This window comes from Canis lupus, chromosome 15 (genome assembly GCF_011100685.1).
Source record: "Canis lupus familiaris isolate Mischka breed German Shepherd chromosome 15, alternate assembly UU_Cfam_GSD_1.0, whole genome shotgun sequence".
NCBI lineage: Eukaryota > Metazoa > Chordata > Mammalia > Carnivora > Canidae > Canis > Canis lupus.
In genome coordinates, this window is record NC_049236.1 from 10,237,740 (window position 1) to 10,257,304 (window position 19,565).

Below are 19,565 nucleotides of genomic sequence, written 5' to 3' on the forward strand. Positions count from 1 at the left end.
GTCCTGGGATGGAGCCCCACGTTGGGCTCCCAGCTCAGTGGGGAGTCTGCTTCTCCCTCTCCCTCTACCTCTCCCTCTCCCCCTGCTTGTGCTCCCTCTGTCTCTTTCTGTCTCTCATGAATAAATAAAAAATATTTTAAAAAAAATACTTCAAGAAACAAATGTAAAAATATGCTTGAAACATGAAAAAATAAAAATTCTTGGTAAAGAAATTGGAAATGTAAAGATGGAGCAAATGGAAAGTTTAGAGTTGAAAAATATAATAACCAGTGACACCTGTATCTCACCGAGCTCTAGCCAAAGGAGAAGAGAGATAAGGAGGTCTCTATTCCATGGCTCCTACAAAGCAGAATGCTTGCAAATCCACCAGTGCTACAGCTCAGAGGAAGAAACTGGTTACAAAAGCTGTGGCAAAAGGGTGCCCTCTACTGGAGGGGTGAAGAAACCTACTTCACAGTAGTAAAGGCCTGGTACTGTGGCACTCCGGGAAGTTGATGTTATCTGAAGTCCTCTGAACTTCTGATTGGAAAACTTCCTTTCCGGTGGCTGGTGGGAGAACTTGCTCAGGACTTCAAAACAAATCTGTGCTTCCAGACTACAGCTTTTGGTGCTTTGCAGGAGGCAAGTGAGACCCATCTTGTGGGCCTTTTTGAAGACATCAACATGAGTGCTATCCATGCCAAACATGTAACAATTATACCAAAAGACATCCAGCTAGCATTCTGCATAGGTACATAGCATTTCCACTATGATGAAAAACATTTCATTCTTTAAAAAAAGAAAAATTCTCTGGGCGCCTGGGTGGCTCAGTGGTTTAAGCTCTGACTCTTGATTTTGGCTCGGGTCATGATCTCGGGGTCATAAGATTGAGCCCTGTGTGGGCCTCCAATGGGCTTGGAGCCTGCTTAAGATTCTCCCTCTTTCGGGACACCTGGGTGGTTCAGCGGTTAAGTGTCTTCCTTCAGCTCAGGGTGTGATCCTGGGATCCAGAATCTGGGATCGAGTCCCACATCAGGTTACCTGTGGCAAGCCTGCTTCTCCCTCTGCCTATGTCTCTGCCTCTGTGTGTGTGTGTCTCTCATGAATAAATAAATAAAATTTTTAAAAAATTCCCTCTCTCTCTCTCTCTATTCCTGTCCCTTACCCGCACCCCCACTCTGTGCTCCCATGCCTTCTCTCTCTAAAAAACTAAAATATAAAAAAATTCTATTTTTCCTGTTATTGGTAGCTCTGAATGTTAGATATTTTTTCCCATAGAGTCAAAAGGCACCTAAAGTATATGACTGTAAGTGGAAAAATAGAAGACAGAAATTAGGTAGTAGCAGTTTTTCCATTTTCGTTTGTGTGTGAATTTTTAATATAAATGTGGGAACAATAAATAAATAAATAAATAAATAAATAAGGGAACATAAAGCATTCATACAAATCAAAGTGTTTCAGTGAACAAATTTCAGCAGTTCAACTTTTTAACAATTATAAGTAAACCTGTTAAATTTTAAAAGTAAGTAGTAATGGCTATGTTAATATCAGATAAAATATACTTCAGAACAGGGGATCCCTGGTGGCTCGGCGGTTTGGCGCCTGCCTTTGGCCCAGGGCATGGTCCTGGAGCCCCAGGATCGGGTCCCGCATCGGGCTCCCAGCGTGGAGCCTGCCTCTCCCTCTGCCTTTCTTTCTATGTCTATCATAAATAAATAGATAAATCTTTAAAAAAAAATATATATATATATACTTCAGAACAAAGCAAATAACCAGAAAACAGAGAAATACATTATATAAATGGTCAACCCAGCAAGAACGCATAGCAATCCTAAAAATATATGCACCAAACAACAGGTCTGCAAAACATGTAAAGTACAAACTGGTAGAATTGAAAGGATAAATAAACAAATCCACAACTAAAATTGGAGACTGAAACACCCATCTACCAACAACAGATAGGTTGGATAACAGATCTAAGTATAAAAAGCTAAAACTATTAGAAGAAAAAATAAGAGAATATCTTCATGGTCATGATTTAGGCAAAGTTTTTGCAGACAGAACCAGAAAACAATAATAGAAAAGACTGATAAAAATGGGCTTCATCAAATTTTAAAATATCTGCTTATTTTATAAATATACACGTTTTGTATATTCATTTATCAGTTAATGGACATTTGAGTTGTATCCACTTTTTTGGCTATTATGAATAATGCTTCTATGAACATTTGTATCCAAGTTTTATGGAATATATTTTTATTTTTCTTTGATATACACTCCAAGTAGGATTCTGGGCTATACAGTTAATTCCTCATTTAACAATTTGAGGAATTGCCACACTGTATTCTGGAGTGGCTGTACTATTTAACATTCTTACTGCTAGTGAATGAGGATTTCAATTTCTCCACATTCTTGTCAACACTTATTGTAGTCTTATTTTTTGTAATAGTTTACTCATTTATTTATTTGAGAGAGAGAGAGAGAGAGCAGGGGGAGCAGGGGGAACAGAGGAAGAGGGAGAAAAAGAAATCTCAAGCAGACTGCTGAGTGCAGAGCCCTGTGCTCTGAGATCAGAATGCAAGCCAAAATCAAGAGTCAGATGCTTAACTATCTGAGTCATCCAGATGTGCCTATTATTTTAGATTACAGCCATTCTATTGGATATAAGAGTGGTATCTCTTTCTGGGCTTGATTTGCTAATGATAGTGATCATTTTTTTATACTACTAGTATATTTCCTTTAGAGAAGTATCTATTCAAATTGTTATGTCCACTTTTAATTGGGTCATTTGTCTTAAAATTTTTTAGTGATTTTTAAAATTCTAGTATAATTGACTAACAGTGCTATATTCATTTCAGATGTACACTATACTGTTTCAAAAAGTCTATAAATTACTCATTGCTCATCATAAGTGTACATTAATCCACTTCACCTATTTCACCTATCCTCCCACCCATCTCCCCTCTGGCAATCACCTGTTTGTTGTCTATATTTGAGTTTGGGTTTTTTTGTTTCTCTCTTTTTTCCTTTGTTCATTTGTTTCTTAATTTCCATATAGGAGTGAAATTATATGGTTTGTGTTTCTCTGTCTGCCTTATTTCACTTAGCACTATGCCCTCTAGTTCCATTCATGTTGCTGTAAATGGAAAGATTTCATTCTTTTTTATGGCTGAGTAAAATTTCATAGTTTTTAATACCACATCTATCAATGGACACTTGGGTTGCTTCCATATCTTGGCTATTGTAAATAATGCTTCAATAAACATAGGGGTGTATATATATTTTCAGATTAATGTTTTGTGTTTTTATGGGTAAATACTCAGTATTGGAATTACTGGATCATATGGTAATTCAATTTTTAATTTTTGGAAGAAATTTGTACTGTTTTCTTTAGTGTCTGCATCAACTTGTATTCCCACCAACAGAACACGAGGATTTCAAAAGCTGTAGTAATCAAAACAGTATGGTACTGAAACAAAAACAGGGCAGCCCGAGTGGCTCAGCGGTTTAGCGCTGCCTTCTGCCCAGGGCGTGATTCTGGGGCACTGTGGTGGAGTCCCACCCACATTGGGCTCCCTGCAGGGAGCCTGCTTCTCCCTGGACCTGTGTCTCTGCCTCTCTCTCTCTCTCTCTCTCTGTCACTTATGAATAAATAAATAAGACATTAAAAAAAAAACAGACACATAGGTTAACAGAACAGAATAGAATCCAAAAATAAACTCATGCTTTTATGGTCATTTAATTTATGACAAAGGAAGCAAAGATACACAATGGGAAAAATATCATCTCTTCAATAAACGGTATTGGGAAAACAGGACAACTACATGCAAAAGAACGAAACTGGACCACTTTCTTACACAAAAATAAATTTAAAATGAATTAAAGACCTAAACATGAAACCTGAAACAATAAAATTCCTAGAAGAAAACATAAGCAGTAATTTATTTGATGTAGGCCATAGAAACATTTTTCCAGACATTAAAATAAAACTATTGGGACTACATCAAAATAAAAAGCTTCTGCATAGTGAAGGAAACTACCTACAAAACAAAAAAGCAATCTACTGAATGGGAGGAGATATTTGCAAATGATATATCTGATAAGGGATTAACATCCAAAGTATATAAAGAACTTATACAGCTCAACACAAGAGAACAAATAATCCAATTAGAAATGGGCAGACAGGGACGCCTGGGTGGCTCAGCAGTTGAGCATCTGCCTTCGGCCTAGGGAGTGATCCAGGAGTCCCAGGATCGAGTCCCACATCGGACTCCCTACAGGAGCCTGCTTCTCCCTCTGCCTCTCTCTGTGTGTCTCTCTCATGAATAAATAAATAAAATCTTTTAAAAAAAATTTTAAAAAAAGAAATGGGCAGACAACCTGAATAGACATTTTTCTAAAGAAGGCATACAGATGGCCCAAAAACACATGAAAAAATGTTCAACATCACAATCAATAGGGAAATGGAAATTAAAACCACAATGAGATATCACTTTGCTTTTTTTCTTTGACAATATTTGATATTTTTAAACAGTCTAGCCAATTGTCTCATAGAAGATCTCATAGTCATTGTCTGATTGCCTCTTCAAAATTAGATTCAGATTAAACATTCTTGGCAAGGAATTTCCTATGTAGTATTGCGCTCCCTCTGTATCACATCAGGAATTACCTAATGTCAAGTAATTCCCTTATGGTCATGCTAAATTTGATCACATGATTAAAGTGGTGTCCAAAGACCTCTCCATTGTAATAATACTTTTCCCCTTCATGATGAAGTAATCTTAGGGGTAATCCCTTGGGATCTTGTAAATATCCTGTTACCCATCAAACTTTCATACAATAATTTCTAAGTATTGCACTGGTAATTACCAGATAGGATTTCTTAACTCTATTATCATTCATTCTACTTTTCTTTTTCATTCAACACTTATTTACTGGGTGTCAACCATGTGCTAGGCACCATGCTAGGAACTGAAGATAGTGAAGTGACCAAAATAAACACATTTCCTCATTCTTGTGGAAGGAAATAAATAAGGAAACCTCTTTCGAGCACTCCAAAAAACCAGTTACATAAAATATCTAAAGAATAAGTCCTACTTTTAGAGATCATCATCTTTGTATTGAGTAAAGGGCAGTAGACCCATGCTTGGGTTCTTTTGTTGTTTTTGCTTCTCTCTTCCTCTTTAAAAAAAAAAACTGATTAGTTAATTCATATACCACAGAATTTACTCTTTCAGGGACGCCTGGGTGGCTCAGCAGTTGAACATCTGCCTTTGGCTCAGGACATGATCCCTGGGTTCCAGGATCGAGTCCCACATTGGGCTCCCTGCGGGGAAGCCTATTTTTCCCTCTGCCTCTGTCTCTGCCTCCCTCTTTCTAAATTTTTAAAAAATTTATTCATGAGAGACACAGAAAGAGGGAGGCAGAGAAACAGGCAGACGGAAGAAGCAGGCTCCATGCAGGGAGCCCGACGTGGGACTCGATCCCGGGACTCCAGGACGTGCCCTGGGCCGAAGGCAGGTGCTAAACCGTTGAACCACCCAGGGATCCCCTCTCATGAATAAATAAATAAAATCTTAAAAAAAAAAATTTACTCTTTCAATAAAGTATATAATTGACATTTTTTTTAGTATCTTTACAAAATTGTGCGGTGATTACCACTTTCTAGTTCAAGAACATTTTTATCACCCCTAAAAGGAACTTTGTCCCCATTAGCAATGGCTCCCTATTTCCTCCCTCCAGTAGCCCCTTACAACACTTAATCTATTTTCTGTCTCTGCAGCCTATCCTGGATATTTTATTTAAATGGAATCATACAATACATAGTCTTTTGTGTCAATCTTTAGCATAATTTTCAACCATGTGGTACCATTAATTAGTACTTTCTTTTTTTAAGATTTTATTTATTTATTCATAGAGACAGAGAGAGAGAGAGGCAGAGACACAGGCAGAGGGAGAAGCAGGCATCATACAGAGAGCCTGACGTGGGACTCGATTCAGGGTCTCCAGGATCACGCCCTGGGCTGCAGGCGGCGCTAAACCGCTGCACCAGGGCGGCCCTTCATTATTTTTTATAACTAAATATATACCATTGTATGAATATATCATATTTTGTTTATCCATTCTTTTTTTTTAAATTTATTTATTCAATAGAAGGACAGGGAGAGAGAGAGAGAGAGAGAGAGAGAGGCAGAGACAGAAGCAGGGTCCATGCAGGGAGCCCAATGCGGGACTTGATCCCCGGACTCGAGAATCACGCCCTCGGCCAAAGGCAGGCACTAAACCGCTGGGCCACCGAGGCTGCCCTCTTCCTACCTTTTCAAATGGCTGTATAGTTTTCAATTGTGTAAATGTGTCACTGTTTATTCTTATCAGTCCTTGTCGCTGGATATTTAGGATATTTACAATATTTCGTTATTACAAATGCTTATTTGTTTTTTTTTTACAAATGCTTATTTGTAATGCTATCATAAACACTATAATGCTCTGAAAAATAATGTTTATTTTTAAATTTAAATTCAATTAGCTAAAAAAAATTCAATTAGCTAATGTATAGTAATGCTATTACAAATAATGTTTACAAAGAAATACTTACACATAATGAAATATTTGTGCATGTCTTTCTCCTATCTTGGAAGTGTATTTTCAGGTTAAATGCCTAGAATTAAAATTATAGGGTTAGAACATGAATGTATATATAGTTTTCTTATGTGTTGCCAAATTCACTTCATAGAGGTTGTAGCATTATTTTATTCCTGTCAGCAATGAATGGAGTGCCTGCTTCCTCATAGCCTAATCAACAGAGTACACTACATTTTTTTTTACCAAATTTTATTTTTTTACCCAGCTTATCAGTGAGAATTATATTTTTACTTTGCATTTATCTAATTTTGAGTGAAATTGAACATTTTTTTGAAATTGTTAAAGGTCATCCTAAAGTATCCAGCATCATCTGTCCTGGCCCAGATGAGAACTGTCTAGCTAACCCATAGAATCATATTAAACAATAAATCTTGCTTTAAGCCACTAAGGTTTTTTGCTTATCTATTTTCTTAAGAATTCATTTATTTGGGGCAGCCTGGGTGGCTCAGAGGTTTAGTGCCACCTTCAGCCTGTGGTGTGATGCTGGGGACCCGGGATCGAGTCCCATGTCAGGATCCCTGCATGGAGCTTGCTTCTCCCTCTGCCTGTGTCTCTGTCTCTGTCTCTCTCTCTCTCTGTGTCTCTCATGAGTAAATAAATAAAATCTTTAAGAAAAAAATTTTTTTTTTATTTGACAAAGAGAGCGAGAAAGTGGCAGAGGGAAAAGAAAGTTTTTACTCACAAAATAAAATAAAATGTAAAATGGGAACCTGGCTGGTTCAGTCAGTACAGCATGTGACTCTTGCAAGTCGTGATCTTAGGGCTGTGAGTTCAAGCCCCATATTGGGCGTAAAGAATATGTTAAAATAAATAAAAATTTTTACTCTTGATTTCAAGTTTTCTTAGATTGTAATAAGAATGTTGTTTGTAATGTGTCTTTCTTAAACATTTTTTAAAGATTTTATTTATTTATTCATGAGAGACAGAGAGAGAGAAGCAGAGACATAGGCAGAGGGAGAAGCAGGCTCCATGCAGGAAGTCTGATGTGGGACTCCATCCTGGGACCCCAAGATCACACGCTGGGCTGAAGGCAGATGCTCGACCATCCAGGTGTCCCTGTTTGTAATATACTTACTTCATGGTTTTTGTTGAGATTTTTTTTTTTACTATGTAACTAATTTCATAAATGCTTCATGTGCACTAAAGAATTAGGTATATTTCCTATTATTAGAGGGTAAAGTTTGATATATGCATTAAAGCTACCATATTTGTTATACTGTTTAGAACTCTTTTACATCGTTTGTTAAAATTGACGTGTTAGATTTAGAATCACGTATTATAGATTTATACAATTAGTGTGTTTCTATTTCTCCTTGTACTTTTTTTTTGTACTTTTTTTTTTAAGTGAGCTTGTTTGTATTTATCAGGTATATCTTTGCCTATCCTGGTTTTTTTTAGTCTCTGTATTTGTTTGTTTGTTTGTTTGTTTTAAGATTTTACTTACTTATTCATGAGAGACACAGAGAGGCAGAGACACAGGCCAAGGGAGTAGCAGGCTCCCTGCAAGAAGCCGGACTCGGGACTCCATCCTGGACCCCGGGATCACGCCCTGAGCCAAAGGCAGACGCTCAACCACTGAGCCACCCAGGAGTCCAATCCTCTCTGTGTTTCACTTAATTTTAAGTATGTCTCTTAAGTAAAGCATAGGTTGACTTTTGTTTTGTCTCAAAATGTGAGTATCTTTTTCTTTTAATAGGTGAAACAAAGGGATGCCTGGGTGGCTCAGCAGTTGAGCCTCTGCCTTTGGTTCAGGTCATGATCCTGGAGTTTCAGGATCGAGTCCCATGTCAGGCTTTCCAGAGGGAACCAGCTTCTCCCTCTCCCTCTGCCTATGTCTCTGCCTCTCTCTCTGTCTCTCATGAATAAATAAATAAAATATTTACCAAAAAATAGGTGAAACAAGTCCATTTATTTATTTATTTATTTATTGGGTTTAAAAAAATTACTTAAGTAATCTTTACATCCAACATGGGGCTCGAATTCACAACCCCAAGATCAAGAATCAATGCTCTACCAATTAAGCCAGCCAGGTGCCCCAAAACAAGCCCATTTACATTTATTGATATGACCTATGTATTTGATCTCCACTGAAATAATACAAAGTATATTTTGTAACCATAGATAGTGGAAATAGCCCATGGATCAAAAAGGAAGTCATAAGGGAAGTTAGAAATATTTTTAATTGACTGAAAATGAAAACATAACATATTGGAATTTGTGGGATCCAGAGAAATTTGAGAAACTGTCTTTTTCTAGAAAATAAGAAGTGTCTTGAATCATTAGTACTCTAAGATTTCACTTTAAAATAAAGGAGCAATTAAACTGAAAGTAAGCAGCTAGAAGGAAATAATAAAGGCAAGAACAGATATCAGTGAAATTGATAACAGAGAAACAATAAAGAAAATCAGTGAAGTCAAAAGATAGTTCTTTGAAAAGTTTGACAAATTAATATATTCAATTGATCAAAATAAATAAATAAAAGAGAGAAGATATTAACTGGCAATATTAAGAATGTAAGAGGGGACATAATTTAATATACTACATATATTTAAAAAATAAGGCAATATTATGACAAATTTATTTTCAAAAAAATTGAAAACAAAAACAAGATGGACAAATTCCTTGAAAGATACACACTAAAAAGAAAGAAAGAAAGAAAGAAAGATACACATTGCCAAAGATTGCCTGAATAGCCCATATCTATTTTAAAATTTGAATTTATAGATAAAAACTTTGCCATGAAGAAGACTCCAGTTCCAGAGGGCTTCACTGGTTAATTCAACCAAACATCTAAGAAAGTTACAATACTAATTCTGTATAAACTCTTTTTGAAAACAGAAGAGAGAGCACTTCCCAACTCATGAGGTCAGCATTACTGTGGTACCAAAACCAGAAAAAGATGTTATCTTAGTCCTTCTGGGCTGCTATAACAAAATACTATAGTCTGGGTGACTGATAGACGATGGAAATTTATTTCTCATAGTTCTGGAGGCTGAGAAATCCAAGATCCAAGCTCTAGTAGAATGAATGTCTGATGGAGGCCTGCTTTCTGGTTCATTGGTGGAAGGGACTGGGGATCTCTGTGGAGTCTCATTTTTGTAAGAGCACTAAGCCCATTCATGAAGGTTCCACTTTCATGACTTAAGTAGTTCCCACATCTCCTCATAGCATCACACTGAGCATTACATTTCAACATAGGAATTTTGAGAGGACACAAATATTCCATCTATAGCAAGACATTAATAGGAAAGAAAGCTATAAATCAATATTTTTTAAAGATTCTTTATTTATTTATTCATGAGAGACACAGAGAGAGAGAGGGGCAGAGACACAGGCAGAGGGAGAAGCAGGCTTCATGCAGGGAGCCCAATGGGGGTGGGACTCAACCACAGTACCCCAGAATCACGCCCTGGGCTGAAGGCAGGTGCTAAACTGCTGAGCCACCCAGGGATCCCAGCTATAAATCAATATTACTCATGAATATACTCATTAAAATCTTTAACAAAATATTAGCATATCAAATCCAGCAATATGTAGGAAGTGTGATACATCAAAAGCAAGTGGGGTTTCTCCTAGAAATGCAAGGGTAAGTCAATATTTGAAAATCAAAAAAGAAAATCAATATAACTCACTCTCTTAACAGGCTAAAAAACTACAAATAATCATCTCAATAAAAAGCAGAAAAAATTATTAAATTCCTCATCCATTTAAATTATAATTTAAACTGATAAATTATTGAACACTACATCTGAAAGTAATGATGCACTATGTGTTAGCTAACTGAATTTAAATTAAAAAAAAGGAAAAATCTAGAGCTAATATCATGGTGAAAGATTAAGTGCTTTCTTTCTCAGATCAGAAATAAGGCAAAGATGTCTACTCTAATCACTTCTATTAAACATTGTATTGGAGGTGATAGCCAGGACAGTAAGGCAAGAAAAAAAAAAAAAAAAAAGCATACAAACTGGAAAGGAAAAAAATAAAACTTCTTGCTTATAGACAATTTGGCTATCCATGAAAATCTCCCCCAAAACAAAACAAACTCAAAACCTAGAATAATTAGGAATTTTAGCAAGGTTGGAGGATATAAGATCAGTATAAAAAAAGTTACTGTTTTTCTCCCTATGATCCAGGAATTGCACTACGGGTATTTACCCAAAGAATACAAAAGCACTAATTCAAAGGGTTATATGCATCCTTATATTTACAGCAGTATTATTTACAGTAGTCAAATTATAGAAGCAGCCCAAGGATCCATCAATAGATGAATGGATAAAGAAGATGTGATATAATAGACAATGGAATATTATTCAGCCATAAAAAATGAAATCTTGCAAGAAAAAAATCTTGCCATTTCCAACAAGAATGAAATTAGAGAGTATAATGCTAAGTGAAATAAGTAAGTCAGAGAAAGACAAATACCATAGGATTTCACTCATATGTAGAATTTAAGAAACAAAACAAATGGGCAGCCCGGGTGGCTCAGTGGTTTAGCGCCACCTTCAGCCCAGGGCCTGATCCTGGAGATCCAGGATCGAGTCCCATGTCAGGCTCCCTGCATGGAGCCTGCTTCTCCCTCTGCCTCTCTGTCTCTCGTGAATAAATAAATAAAATCTTTTTAAAAATAAAAAAAAGAAACAAAACAAATGAGCAAAGGGAAAAAAGAAGGAGAGAAATGAACCAAGAAACAAGACTCTTAACTATAGAGAACAAACACCCCCACCACAGGGAAGGTGGGTGGGGTTTGGGTGACATAGGTGATGGGAATTAAGGAGTACACTTGTCATGATGAGCACTGGGTGATGTATGGAATTGTTGAATCACTATATTGCACACCTGAAACTAATATAACACTGTATGTTAATTCTACTGGAATTTAAAAAGTCACTATATTTCTGTATGCTAGCAATGAACAATTGTAAATTGAAATAAAAAAGCTTAAAAATGTGAAATGTTTAGGAGCAAGTCTGACAAATTTTATGCAAGATCCATATAGAAAATGGAAAAATAGTAATTAAAGAAACTTTAAACCTGAATAAGTAGAGAGATATTCATGGTTAGAAGACTCAAATTATTGACATGTGCGTTCTCCCCCAAATTGATTTATAGACTCAACATAATTCCAATCGTTTTTTAATATTTGATTTACTAATTCTAAAATTTAAAAATATACAGAAATCAAAGGATCTGGAATATCAAAATTAAATTTGAACAAATACAATCGGTTTGATTTCAAGACTTATAAAGCTATGGTAATCAAGGCAATGTTACATTTGTATAATGAAAGACATATAAATCAATGATACAGAACATGAGTCATAATTAGACTTACATATATATGGCCAATGGATTTTTCCACAAAGACATCAAGATAATCCAATGGTGTTTTTAAGAAATAATCCTAGAATGACTGAATATACATACAAAAGGAAAAAAAAACCTTCAACCCTTACCTCACACCATATATAAAAATTTATTTGAAATGGATCACATACCTGTAAATGTAAATCATAAAGCTATGAAGCTTCTAGGAAAAAAACTTTTTTTACCCTGGCTTAGGCAAAGATTTCTTGGATCACACAAAGCATGAAGAGGAAATTTTAAAAATTGATAAATTGTACTTCATTAAATTAAAAACTTCTCTTCAAAAGAGAAGACTAAATGATAAGACAAGCCACAGACTTTAGAGGCAATATTTAACACATACTTGATAAAAGTCTTGTATCCAGAATATACAAAGGACTTTCAAAACTCAATAAGAAAATAAACAAGCAAGGGCACCTGGGTGGCTCAGTGGTTGAGCATCTGCCTTTGGCTCACGTCGGACTCCCTGCAGGGAGCCTGCTTCTCCCTCTGCCTATATCTCTGCCTCTCTCTGTGTGTCTCTTGTGAATAAATGAATAAAATCTTAAAAAAGAAAGGAAGGAAAATAAACAAAAAAACCAATACAGATGGGCAAAATGTTTGTACAGACAGTTTAACTTTTCCTTAAGCATGTTACAGTTTGCGGTGTGCAGCTTTAAAAAGGGGTTCTCTGTCAGTCTTCCTACTTCATCATTGTCTTAACCACTGTCTTTTAGCCTCTCTTTAAAACCAAAACTTAAGGAGCATCTGGGTGGCTCACTTGGTTGAGTGTCTACCTTTGGCTCAGGTCATGATCCTGGGGTTCTGGGATGGAGCCCTGTGTCTGACTCCCTGCTCAGCAGGGGCCTGCTTCTCCCTCTTCTTCTGCCTGCCACTCCCCCTGCTTGTGCTCTCTCTCTCTCTGTCAAATAAATAAATGAAGTCTTTAAAAAAAAAATGGTAAAACAAAAACTTGAGGTTGTCAGATGGTATGGGCTGAATTGTATCTCCCCCAAAAGACACTGAAGTCCTAACCTCCAGTACTTGTGAGTATTGTCTTACTTGGAAATGGTTTTAGCAGATGATCAAGGTATGATGAGGTTATTAGGGTGGGCCTTAATTCATTATGACAGGTGTTCTTATAAATACAGGGAAATTGGACACACATGGAGGGAAGACAATGCCAGGACCCAGGAAGAACACCATCCACAAGCCATGGAATGTCTGGGGTTACCAGAAGCCAGGAGAACCAAATGGAATATATTCTTCCTCAGCTCTCAGAAGGAACCAACATGATTTCAGACTTCTACCCTTTAGAACTGTTGTTACACAAGGGGCACCTGGGTGACTCAGTTGGCTGAGTGACTTCGCTCAGGTCATGATCTCAGGGTCCTGGGATCGAGCCCCATATCGGGCTCTGCTTCTCCCTCTCCCTCTCCCCTTCCCCTGCTTGAACTCTCTTTCTTTCAAATAAATAAATAAAATCTTAAAAAAAAAAAAAAAGAACTGTGAGACAATACATTTCTCTTGTTTTAGCCACCCAGTTTGTGATACCTGTTATGGTGTCCCCAAGAAACTAACACATTAGAGGTCAGTGGATGCCCCCAGAGCAGTTGTTATCAGGACTCACTTTCCCCCACTTTTTGTCTCTGTAGATTACCCTTACTTTCTTCCATTACACTCTGCATGCCAAAATGTTTGGTTTTTTAAAAAATATTTATTTGTTTATTCATGAGAGACAGAGAGGCAGAGACATAGGCAGAGGGAGAAGCAGGCTCCATGCAGGGAGCCCGATGCAGGACTCAATCCCGGATCCCGGGATTAGGCCCTGAGCTAAAGGCAGATGCTCAACCGCTAAGCCACCCAGGCATCCCTCAAAATATGTTTAAAAAATATTTTATCCGGGATCCCTGGGTGGCGCAGCGGTTTAGCGCCTGCCTTTGGCCCAGGGCGCGATCCTGGAGACCCGGGATCGAATCCCACGTCAGGCTCCCGGTGCATGGAGCCTGCTTCTCCCTCTGCCTGTGTCTCTGCCTCTCTCTCTCTCTCTCTCTCTGTGTGACTATCATAAAAAAAAATAAAAAATATTTTATCCAATTATTTGTTTTGTTTGGGGATTTTTTTTTAAGAAAATCTAGTCTTCATTTTATTGTAAATGAAAGTCTGATTGACTCTTCTAGAGTAACTTTCTGAAGATGGAGTTTGGTTTCTCTCAGGTATTTATTACTTGCCAAGTCCAATTTATTTTTTCTTTGTGCCTTCATTATATCTAATATCTTATTATACTCTGTATATGGTGTTTTGTTTCAATAAGTTCCTAGTCACTCACTTCTGTATACTCAGCATATAGAAAAATACCTCATATATAATAGGTATTTAACAAGTGGTTATTAAAAGGAATATACCTGCATAATGGTCACATGTACAGATGTATATATAGTTGCTTGTAGCAATGACTTTAAGTCTTAATTCAAAGTTTTTATTCTTTTTTTTTAAAGATTTTATTTATTTATTCATGAAAGACACACAGAGAGAGGCAGAGACACAGGCAGAGGGAGAAGCATCCCAGGACCCTGGGATCATGACCTGAGCCAAAGGCAGACACTTAACCACCGAGCTACCCAGGTGCCCCTCAAAGTTTTTATTCTTAATCCACAATATCTGTGTTACTCAAGGTTATGGTCACCTAAGAGGGATTTTCTTTTCTTTCTGATTAATCTAACTAAATATAAGTCTCAGGAAACATGTTGGTTTATGTCAAAACAAGTTTCCTGTATTAGACCACAAAATGACTTCTTAATAAATATTATTCTTTTGTTACAACGCTGTAACATAAATATAATTATATCCATTTTACAAATGTGAGAATAAGGATCAGAAAGGTTAAGTGAAAAAAAAAAAAAAAAGGTTAAGTGGCTGTTCCAAGGTGAGATATATAGTGTGTTCCAGAGTTGGAACTAAAGTTTATTTGGCTCTAAAACCATTCACTCACTAGCCTACACTGACTACTTATTATGGATCCCGTTATGTAATGCTTAGGAAACTCCTATGTATTTTTTTTATTCTCATTTGAATCAGAATATCATAGTCACTTATTTCAAAATAAATGAAGACACCTTTCAAAATACCTACTTACTTATGCTTTTAATAATGTATTTTATGTCCTTGCAGTTACTTTCTATTGTTCACCTGGTGTATTTGCTGATATAGACACCCTCAAAGAGTTCATGCTGGAAAAACAGCCAATGTTTTTGAGGTAGCTTTTCCTTTTTCTTCTCAATAAGGGAAGTTTTCCGCTATGGGATATTTAAATCCATATCATAATTCTTCTAATAAGAATTTCCATAATAAAACTGCTTTTTGTGTGTGCGCTTACTTAGACTTTGCATGCTTTCTAGTTGTTATGTGTATGCCATGTGTAAACTTTACCCAAATATTTTTTAAGTTCCTTAAGGTCAAGAATGGATTTCCTGTTACTTTGTATTCTCCACTAATGATAATTGCCATTTATTAAAGGCTTACTAAGTACCAGGAGATTTACACACATTTCATTTATTATTTATAATAACATGACAAATTAAGTATTATTACCCCCATTTTACAGATGTGGGAAACCTCTGATATAATTTGTCCCAAGGTTGTAAATCTAGTAAGTGACTATAGTGATGAGTACTTAATATGTGGTTGTTGAATTGACTGATATGTGGTAATTCTCCTCAAAGATCTTTCCATCTGGCCATAATGAAGTTAAAGAAGACATGGGTTTGTATCTGTATGCTATAAATTACTAGCCTGTGATTATGGGGGAGTTACTCAGTCCATATCTGAGTAACTGATTTGTAAAATTCAAGAATAAAGCTCAATCCATGAGAAAGGTTATGAATATTAAATTAGGTAATACAGATACAAAATAACAAATATTGGTTTATTAACTTGCTTGATTTTGTTCCTTTTCTCTCTCCTTTTACTGAAATGTAAACTTAATTAGTATATGTATAAATTAAGAAGTTCCAAAAAGAAAAGACATTTATTAAAGTATCCTCTATTTTCTTTGTATATATACACCTTAATGGACTACTAAAGGATGACAAAAATCAATTCAGTACTTTTTATATGCTAACATATTCATAACTACATTGAAAATCTTCAGAGAACCATCCCAGATCAATTACTATCATACTTTCTAAGGAGGGAGCCACTTGTATCTTAGGATGTTCATATCTTTTATAAATATTTAGGATTTTATTCCCTATAATATTGAATAAGAAGGCAGCAATCTTTTAATCTAATGAAAAGGGATTTAAATAGTCTTTCTTACATTCTTTTCCCCAAATAAACAAGATTTTGGGGTGAGACAATTTTTCTCTTGGTTGGTTTAATATCACTGTTGTTCTATCATTTGAATTTTATGTCTGAATTTTATGTCTTGATCTAATTTCTCTTCAGTCTATTGTGTTGCTGGATAAAGAAATCTCACAATGGCCATCCACAGTTCTATTGGTTAAATTCTACATATTTAAACTTAAAACAATGATATAAAATATTACTTTGCTTTAGAAATGTCAAATTAATTTCACACTGATCCTAAATACAATGTCTTTTTTTTTTGTAGAATACAAAATGTGCTACTAAAAATTCCCATATCTTCATCCTAATAACTCAAAAAGGATATTTTCCTTAGATAGTACTGATCTTTAAGATTCTTTTACATTGATAAACCACAACATTTACTTGCTGATCTTAGGGTATGGTGCGTGATATTTCAATACGATCTGATGAACTAAAAGGTACTTTGGAGTACTTTGTGGAAATTTTAAAAATTAGAATATTAATAAGTTTGTGTTGTGTATTTTATAGATACTAGCCATATATTTGAAGAACTGTGCGTTTTAAATATTTAAAACAAGCCTTTTTTAAGAAATCGAAAACAGTCATTTATCTTCAGCTGATGTTATTATGTACAGTTACTTCTCTTTTATGTTGCTACATCAATATTTTCCCTGTGACATCGGCGATGTCCTTCTGGATGCCAAAAAAATATATATCTTCCTCTAAGTGCCTTTGAATAAAGTTCCTTGCTTTCGGTAAGTACATTGTGTATTTAAACAATTATAGACAATGTATACCAGTCTCAGCCATTTTGATCACTCCTGAGCAAATTAGCCAGCATTAAATTCAGTGCTCTTGCCCATGTGGCCCTACTCAGGCTTCTCTAGTCCAGATGTCCAATGGTATCCACTCTCCCTTTCAGAAAGGTGCTGAACTTGCTCTTTTGGGACAGAATACGTATCTGTTGTATTTAAGTAAGACATACATATGTCATTTAAAATTTTGACCATAAACAGTAAGTGGTTATTTCCTAACTATGGGTTTTAAAAGCATTAAGCAAGTGAATTGGTAGAAAACTACACTGGAAATTGTTAAATTATCCATATCAAGATTAACTTGTTTATATTTCCCACAGTGGTATAATGAAAATAATTTTTGATCTTGTTTGCCCTGGTTTTGAATTTTTGGGCAGCTATCTTTTCAGTGATCTTGTTTCGTCCTTGCTTTTGGATTAGTTAGCAAGTTGCCCATCATGTAACTGAAATTAAATTAACCTACAGTCATAGCTATCTAAAACATTTTAAATGTTCTTTCTTCCTCTTGTCCCTATCACAATTCCATTTCTATTATTTCAAATTGGTTATATTAATTGTGGATGTTAAGTCACTTTCATATATATTTGCCTCATGACAAGAATTTGAAAAAATAACCTAGGTAGAACTAGGACCTGCCTCAGTATTTTCAGTTCTCTGATTTTAATTTATATCTTTCCCTGGACCATTAATGAAAATTATTTCACCTATATCTAAAAAATTATCAGCTTACATTTCTATAGATCATGATTTTACATCTTAAAATGGTAACATGAAATGAATTGACAGTATTTGTTCAAAATATCTATTTGCTCAGTAGCGAACTTTAGTAAAGAATATCTAAACATGCACGCATGTACATAAAAATACCCATTTAGGACAGGACTACAAAGTATTATTTTGAATACCTGCATGATAACAACTATATGCTTTTAGATAAACATAGAAAACTCTGGTCCATGTGCCCAGTGCAACATTTAACTGTAAAATAATGATCACTATAATTAACATATACAATTTACCAGTACAAATAATTTACTTTAAAAAGCCACATTAGATTTGATATCATAGTCCTCTCTTTATATTTTTCTATAAGTATCAACATTTTAACTTTCTATCAGTTAAAACAATTGGTCTTATCTTAATATGGCAAATTAAAATATATTATTTTTTGAAGACCAGAAATTTAAGACTTTCTAGATCTTGATCCTGCACTAAAAGTCTTAGCATATGTCAAAATATTAGATAGGTTTTAAGATTCCAGCAAATTTGTATTCAAAACATAAATACACACTTGCTACAACCTAATGTCCACACTTTTCCATTTAACTTTAAATAAAATACAGATTGAGTGCTTTTTCACTTATAGGCCTGTGATAAATTTAAATTAATTGGAATAACAATTACTTTTTAGCATCACAATATGATTGTTAAAGTTGAAGTAACGTTTGTGAATAGGGAAATAGATGGCTGAGAAAACAGGAATAGGGAGAAATGGAAACCTCTTTCTACATGCTATTTTTGTTCATCACCTAAAATGTGGAGGCAAAAAAGCACAAAATCAAATTTAAAAAAAAAGAAAAAAAGAAAAAAGAAAAAAGAGGTGGCCAGCCAAAAATATAGGTGATTATGTAGTGAAGGTTTTTGTTTTTTTTTTTAAAGGTGCTCCTATGTTCTAATTATATTTTACTTAGCCATGGAAAAGAGACTCTGGAACAATTACTTCTGTATCTAATGATAATTCTTATATATTATTATCTTGACAGTTAAAAATCATACCAGAATACATACTATTACTTATTTGAGTACTGAGATAGGAAATACTGTACTATTAATCATCATCAAATGTTGCTCCCTTCAATAATTTGATCCCACCTATTCTCCTAGTACATGAAATTTTACGATTTCATCTTGAATCATCCCTACACCTTAATAACTGATTTGCAAATTAGCTATCCCAAGACTTTCAACTGTTAAGATTCAATCATATCTTTTTTAGGCTTTAACATAAGAAGAAGTGCATGTTCCTTTTAAAATGGCCTGTATAGGTTTGGTCTAAAGTTTTTGGATTAGCACAATGTACATCAGAACACTGCTGCATCATTGAGGACAGTCCCTTTTTAGTAGGAATATCTGAAGGAGAAAACTATGGAACAAGTACTATTTGGGCCCAAATGGCTTTTACAACAGTTCCAGGATGTAAGACAAGGAGCTACTGTTACATTAGCTGTACACAGAATAGCCAAATTATAGAATAATTATTATTAAAGACCAGTGAGTTATTTTTCACTTTAACATTTTAAACTCAGGGCAGACTTCTTTACCAACAAGTTGTGCACATTGCACATTTAGAAGAAACAAGGGAGTAGACTGTGTTTTAATATGGTTGTGATAATTTGTTGCATTTCCAAATTAAAAGTTTAACATTACAAGATGTCAGTTTTGCTTTATAGTGAACTT

At 35.3% G+C, this 19,565-nt stretch overlaps 1 long non-coding RNA gene across 1 annotated transcript in view; it reads right to left on the bottom strand.

The window, feature by feature from the left end:
* Positions 1–19,565, bottom strand: part of LOC119869374 — a 66,079-nt gene that overhangs the window by 44,832 nt on the left and 1,682 nt on the right. Inside the window, exon 2 of the long non-coding RNA XR_005370234.1 lies at positions 6,575–6,637. This is a non-coding gene — a long non-coding RNA (uncharacterized LOC119869374). The remainder of the gene's footprint in view (positions 1–6,574; positions 6,638–19,565) is intronic.